General features: G+C 35.4%; 1 protein-coding gene across 8 annotated transcripts in view; it reads right to left on the bottom strand.

Moving 5' to 3' along the window:
• Positions 1-7851, bottom strand: part of LOC106872834 (probable protein phosphatase 2C T23F11.1) — a 223620-nt gene that overhangs the window by 185331 nt on the left and 30438 nt on the right. The gene's annotated exons all lie outside the window — the stretch shown is intronic.

Genomic DNA, 7851 nt, shown 5'->3' with positions numbered 1-7851 from the left:
ATATATATATACACACACACACAAACATATATATATATATATATACACACACACATATAGACACACACACACACATACACACACACACATATATATATATATATATATATACATACATATATTTACACCCGTATATGCACAAATTGTGTTTACACACATGCATATACAGACAGGTCCATTTAAAAAAAGTTTTGTGCAATTTTAAATTTGAGTAACTTTTGTTAGATGGCCTGCAGTTTAGGTAAAACTTCAAAATGCCAAAATAATTTGGTTAATTACTTAGTGCATGCAAGAAAAAAAAAGAATATGACATTTTTTTTAATGTATGTTATGAGGAAAAAAATTCCAAAGAAGAGGGGGAAGGCACTAAACTGTACAGTTAAAACTGTATGGTTGGAACATTTTTTTAAAGTCCTGGTATTTAGAAAAATAGACAATGCTTGACACATTCAACTTAGGAAATACCAAGCAAACCCCCATTTGAAACAAAATGATTTTAAAACAAAACTAAATTTCCTCAATGTGATCCAAACTTTAATCCTAACCCCCCAAATCTTTGTTTCCTCATAACTTTTTAAATAATTCATATTTTTGCAAACACAAAGGAATCAATCAACTTATTTTCCATTTTGAAAAATTTCCTGCTTCAGAGCTTAAACTGAAAAATATCCCTTTAGTTCTATATCTGGTAATCTGCAAAAGGGGGAAGTGAAAAAATTTATTACAATACTAGACTGAGATTTATTATTGAAATCATAAACTGTGAGTATACTGTTGCCACTGTAGCATAAGCAAATTGTGTTGTGATTTTTAAGTTCTGGAAATACATTTTGCAACTAATTTGCAGTTGTATCCTAATCGTAGTTGGGCTGTCTTAACAGCATGAAAGGTCTCTGGACAAAGCAGTGCAATAGAGCCACTATAAACACAACCACAATATACCTAAATTAGCAGTGTGATTCCCCCAGACGAGTGAAGCCCCGGGCAGCTGCTTCCTGTGTCTCAATCCTTAAGGTGGCTGGCTGTAGATTGCAAATTGAAACAGGGTGAATTTTTTTAATGATCAATAAGTAATTATAATACATTTCAACTGAGGACAATAATGTTGCAAAACTCCTCTGAATGTTATCTTTTAACTTTTACTTGTTTCATTCATTTGACCGGGGCCATGCTGGGGCACCGCCTTGAAGAACTTTTAGTTGAATGTATAGATCCCAGTACTTTTTTGTTTTTTTCTTAAGCCTGGTACTTATTGTATCGATCTCTTTTGCCAAACTGCTATGTTACAAGCATATAAACACACCAACACTTGTTATCAAGCAGTGGTGGAAGACAAAGACACACACACACACACACACACACACACATACACGCAAATATATAGCAGGCTTCTTTCAGTTTCTATCTACCAAATCCACTGACTTTGTCAGCCTGAGACTGTAGTAAAAAAACACTTGCCCAAAGCGTCATGGAGTGGGACTGAACCTGGAACCATGTGATTGGGAAGCAAGCTTCTTACCACACAGCTACGCCTGCACCTTTAATATTATCACATCACCATCTTCACCATAGTTTCTACAGCCAGATACACTTCCTAGTGCCAACCCTCACCTGTTTCCAAGCAAGGTAATATCTCTCCCATAGCTAGACATGTTCTCACAGAATACTGAAAATGGAAAACACAGCTTATATGACAATGACACACATTTACAACTATCACACCATATCAAGATAAAGGGACACACTCACACACACACACCAGTCTTTGTTAACCAAATTTACACACAATGCTTTGGCCAGCCTGTGGCTATTACTAGAGGACACTTGCCCAAGGTTCCACACTGTGGGACTGAACTCAAACAAACAAAAGTGCACAGCTCATACTTGTGCCTTGTCTAAGGACCAAGTTATGAAAACAAAATTAAAAACTGTATAATGATTTCATAATTGATGACCCTGCCTATACATATATACTACATTATATTACATATGTGTATATGTCAGTGGGTGGATGCATGTATGTATGTGTATATCCATATATGCATGTGTATATATATGTGTGTGAATATATATATATAAACATATATACACATAAATACTTACCCATATAGATACACACACACACAGATACATATGTACATGTATGTGTGATGCATATGAATGATAACAGATGAGTGAAGAAAGAAATAGCAGGAGATTCAAATGTAAGACCACTGTGGATAGGAAGACCAAGAAAAATATGAGAAGTGGTGAAAATTGATCTCAGAGCACTGAAACTGACAAAGTAGGCACAAATGGTAAGACAGTGTATTGGAAAAGTGAGCATGAAAATGATGATGGTACATGTGTGTGTATGGGGAGGGAGAGAGAGAGAGAGAGAGAGATACAGACAGACTGGTAGGGAAAGAAGCAAAATTGTTTCTAGAATCGTTAATGTTTCGGATGTGTTTCATGGTTGCATCCAAATCTCTGATGATTCTAGAACTTGCTTTTGCAAGTTTTAGCAAACTTAAGAAATATATATCATCCCTATCATCATTTAATGTCCGTTTTCCATGCTAGGTTGATAGGATCTGGTGAGCCATAGGGCTATGTCAAGCTCCAATGTCAGCTTTGGCATGGTTTCTACAGGTGGATGCCCTTCTTAACACCAACCACTTTGCAGTGTGTACTGGCTGCATTTTTCATGCTACTGACACTAATGAGTTTGCCACATGTATGCATATATGTATGTATGTGTGCAAGTGCATGTGCACATTTATATATATATATATATATATATCAGAGTAAGCACATAAATGCGAACCAAGGTGTGTGTGTGTGTATGTATGTATGTATATATATATATATATATATATATATATATATATTATTCAAAGGAATTCCAAATCTGTCTGTTTTTTTATGTTTTATTTATATTCTTATAATATTAATGTAGGATATAGAATATATAATATATTCAGTAAAATGAAATGAAGTATTGATTGTCTTATTGAATAAATGAAATATTAAATATTGAATATTAAGGGACTAGTATACTTTCTTGCATTTTAGCAGTCTTCAAGGTTCCACGCTGTGACAGGAGTGTTAATAATAATATAAATGATATATAAATATATGCATAGATCCATACATATATGTATATACCTACATATATATGTATATATACATGCATATATGGGTACAGGACATCAAAAAAACGTTGAACACAATGAGAAACGAAAACATAAAAACAAATGGAAAGCGAACTTCTTTGCGAACAACGAAAAAACAAACAGAGAAACGAGACATGCAACATAAAGAGTATACTCCTTCGTCAGTTGTCCCTGTCTCAACTACTCTGCGTTTCAAAGGCAAGGACAATACGCAACTTTGTTGAAACAGTCCTTCCTGCAAAGCAAATTAAATAAAATTTGGGATTTCTGAAGAAATGGAAAAGGAATTTCACAAAACTTTTAGGTGCAGGTGTGGCTGTGTGGTAAGAAGCTTGCTTCCCAACCACATGGTTCCAGGTTCAGTCCCACTGCATGGCATCTTGGGCAAGTGTTTTCTGCTATAGTCTCGGACCAACCAAAGCCTTGTGAGTGGAATTGATAGATGGAAACTGCCCCCCCACACACACACACACACCATCACTTGTCAACTGATGTTGGTATGTTTACAGCACCACAACTTAGCAGTTCAACAAAGACATCAATAGAATAAGTGCTAGGCTTACAAAGAATAAGTCCTGGGATCGATTTGTTCGACTAAAAACCCCTAAGGTGGTGCTCCAGCATAGCCACAGTCAAATGACTGAAACAAGTAAAAGAATAAAAGAAAACCCATTCCAGTAGAAGATGTTGTTGAAGAAATGGATAACAATCCTAACATAGAGGAAATCAACACTGCTATTAAAGAAAACACAGAAAGAAAATTGATAGCATACCAGCTAAAGTTATTAACCATGATAGGTATACAATGGCTGATCTTGTTACAAAAGATTGATCACCAGTTACAAAAGATTGGAGTGATGCAGTACTGATTTCTTTGTACAAGAAGGAAAGGCATCAAGTCAAACTATGGTAACTTTCATACTGTTGGTCAGATATTCAACAGACTAATATTGAATCATTTGCATCAGAGTCTCAATGTAGTTTCAGACCAGGCAAAGGCACCATAAGTATGATCTTGAGTATCAGACAGTTGTTGGCACTCAGTAGATTACGACGTTGAGGGTTCCAGTTGATCCGATCAACAGAACAGCCTACTCATGAAATTAACATGCAAATGGCTGAGCACTCCACAGACATGTGTACCCTTAACGTAGTTCTCGGGGATATTCAGCGTGATACAGTGTGACAAGGCTGACCCTTTGAATTACAGACACAACAGAAACAGGAAGTAAGAGTGAGAGAAAGTTGTGGTGAAAGAGTACAGCAGGGTTCGCCACCATCCCCTGCCAGAGCTTCATGGAGCTTTAGGTGTTTTCACTCAATAAACACTCACAATGCCCAGTCTGGGAATCGAAACCGCGAGTCCACTGCCCTAACCACTGGGCCATTGCGCCTCCACAGTATCAGACAGTAGCAAGAGAAGTATATACTTCAAGAATAGAGACTTTCCCTTTCTCAAGAATCTGTTGACCAAATGAAAGTTTTTCACACAGTGACTACAAATGCACTGTAGAGAATCCAAGAAAAGGAAAAGTTTGTCAATAGGTTTGTCTGCCTTACAAATAAAGGCTTCCATCAGCTCAAATGGTGTTCTGGTGGAACCAGTCCCAGTTAAAATCGAAAATGGAGTTAACCCCTTTAACTGCAAAATTAAATGTCATGGTTATTCCAGTAATGATGCTAAATATCTACCAAAAGAATACAATTAGTACTTTCTGCAAGTCATGTTTCTTCAACAAACCTGATATATGTCAACTAAAAATAGCTCCAAACATAACATTCCTCAACAAAAGATAGACAAGTATATAAAACTGCTCTCTGCAGTCAAGGAAAATGAAATTTTAAGTTGGTATATCTGATTTCGGCAGTGAAAGGGTTCAGAAGAGATATATAACCACTCCACCTTTACTCCATGCACTTTACAGGTGTAAATGCTTATGCATTTCAGGACAGTGATCTAGTTATCTATCTGTTATTTGCACAAGTAAACTGTTTAATCTGAATAATTGGTCTCTTGTCATGCCTGTAATGCTTTTGAACTTAAAATACAGATGCAGAAGAACTAAGGTGCTATATTAAACACACACATGTATATATATATATATATATATATGTATTACAGGTGAGCTGCATGTAGAACCAAACTTAATGCAGTGGATTGTATGCCTAGCAGCTTTGTATCCATGTATGAATCTCTAGATTCTCAGATCAACTTGAGGATTAAGAAGGCTTCAGTCATATATGAGAGACTAAAGAAACAAGCTGACTCAAAAGGAGCTTGAAACTTTCCATAAAGCTTTGAATCTGTGTTGATTGCAACCTGAAAGCCATGTTTTACTCATCTGAGACATGCCCATATTGACAACACAACAAAATATATGTGCGTTTGTATATACATTACTGGCATTCCGTCAGTTACAACAAGGGTTCCAGTTGATCTGATCAATGGAACAGCCTGCTCAAGAAATTAATGTGCAAGTGGCATCATCATTTAATGTCAACTTGCATGGGTCAGGCAGAATTTGTTGGGGCAGATTTTTCCACATCCAGATTCCCCTTTTGATGCCAGTCCTCACCTGTTTCCAAGCAAGGTCATATTACCCTATGGCCAGACATGTCTTTCATGGAAAACCAGAAATGAGGAACAGTTCTTGTATGGTGGTGATGCTCACTTGCAATCATCACATGTCAAGACAAGGTAACACATATGCATATATGTATGTATACATACATATTTGAAAGGCTTCTTCCAGTATCCACCTACCAAATCCACTTACAAGGCTTTGCTCAAGGTGACACACATTGAGACTGAACCCAAGACCACACGATTGGGAAGTAAATTTCTTAACCAAACAGCTATGCTTGTACCTATCTATCTAGCTGGCTAACTAAATTCATGAGAGAATAATTCATTCCTTTGTCATCTTTTTTGTTTATCATCGCTCTGTACTCGACTAACACTTCATTCTGAAGCATATGTATACTGAGATCTACACCAAGCTATTAGACTTCCAAAGCCTAAGCAGTATATATATATATATATATATATATATATATATGAAATATATGTAAGATTCAGTTGAATAAGGTACTTAAGCAGAATGTTAGAAAATGTTGGCTCTGAGATTTAAAAAAATTTTAAACTATGTTAAATTATTTAGAACATCCTTCATTGTAAAGTATCCATCTAAAGAAAACGGTTTCTTTGAAATTGATATAATGTACTCGTTAATCAATTTAAGAGTAGTTAGAAATTGCTGTAATAGATTAACACCTGTTCTCCATTTGTTATATATATATGTAGATGTTTATATACATGTGTATAAATGCCAATTAAAACCTGATTGAAACATAAGTTAAAGTAATCAACAACATGGACTGGAAATATTTGTTACTTTAGCTAATGCCACTTAAATGATTACTCATATTGCTTTTATTTTAATTCAGCAGACCGTACTCTGATGATTTCAAAATGAAGGAAACAAACATGACGGGTCTTGTAAGAGCCGTCCTACACACACCTATACACACATATACAAATAAACACGTCTGAATATAATACATATACATATATATGTATGTATGTATGTATAGAGATACATATATACACACACATTTATGAATACATTTGTGTACAGAGAGAGAGGGGAGAGATACATACAGGAGTGGCTGAGTGGTAAGAAGCTTGTTTCTTAACCACAAGTTTCCGAGTTCAGTCCCACGGCGTGGTACCTTGGGCAAACTATAGCCTCGGGCCGACCAAAGCGTTGTGAGTGGATTTGACAGACGGAAACTGAAAAAAGCCTGTCATATATGTGTGTGTCCCAACATCGCTTGACAATCGGTGTTGGTGTGTTTACGTCCCTGTAACATTAGCGGTTCGGCAAAATAATCTGATAAAATAAGTACAGGTTTTAAAAATAAGTACTAAAAATTCAAGGCGATGGTCCAGCATGGCCACAATCGAATGACTGAAACAGGTAAAAGATGAAAGATGTGTGTGTAGAATACATATCTATACACGTGTACACAAATGTATTCATAAATAATTGTGTGTACACATACAGACACACACACATAAACTCATACATAATGTATGCGTTTTGCAAATCGGAATAGTTGTTTATATATATATATATATATATGTATATATACACACAGACAGGTATATATTAGAGTCTCAGTATTCTAAAGAAATATGTGTATATACACTCAATATATGCATAAATGTAAACAATACATGAGCCCTCCCTGTATCATGATACGATAAAAATCATCAATACATGCATAGGTGCATGAATACACACACACACACACATATATATATTTATATATTATATTATATTATATATATGTATATATACATGCATACACGTCCACAAAACACAAACACATATCTACACACCCACATATACACACATATATATACACGTGCGTGTGCGTATGCGTGTGGCTGTAAAATGAATACACTATTTACATTTGTCTACAAACCCCACACAAGACGATTAGAGATGGAAAGCCATGGGGCTGGCTCTGGAGAGAAATGAAAGGCATGGAAGGGTTTAAGGGGAATATGTGTTAGGTTACGGTGAAAGTTAAATTAACAATTACATTATTATTATTAAAATATGGCTATATATATACATACATATATATATATATATATATATATATATATATATATATATATATATAT

Source organism: Octopus bimaculoides, chromosome 7 (assembly GCF_001194135.2).
Source record: "Octopus bimaculoides isolate UCB-OBI-ISO-001 chromosome 7, ASM119413v2, whole genome shotgun sequence".
Classification (NCBI taxonomy): domain Eukaryota; kingdom Metazoa; phylum Mollusca; class Cephalopoda; order Octopoda; family Octopodidae; genus Octopus; species Octopus bimaculoides.
Note: the sequence above shows the minus strand (reverse complement) of the source record. Positions and strands in the feature narration are given on the sequence as shown.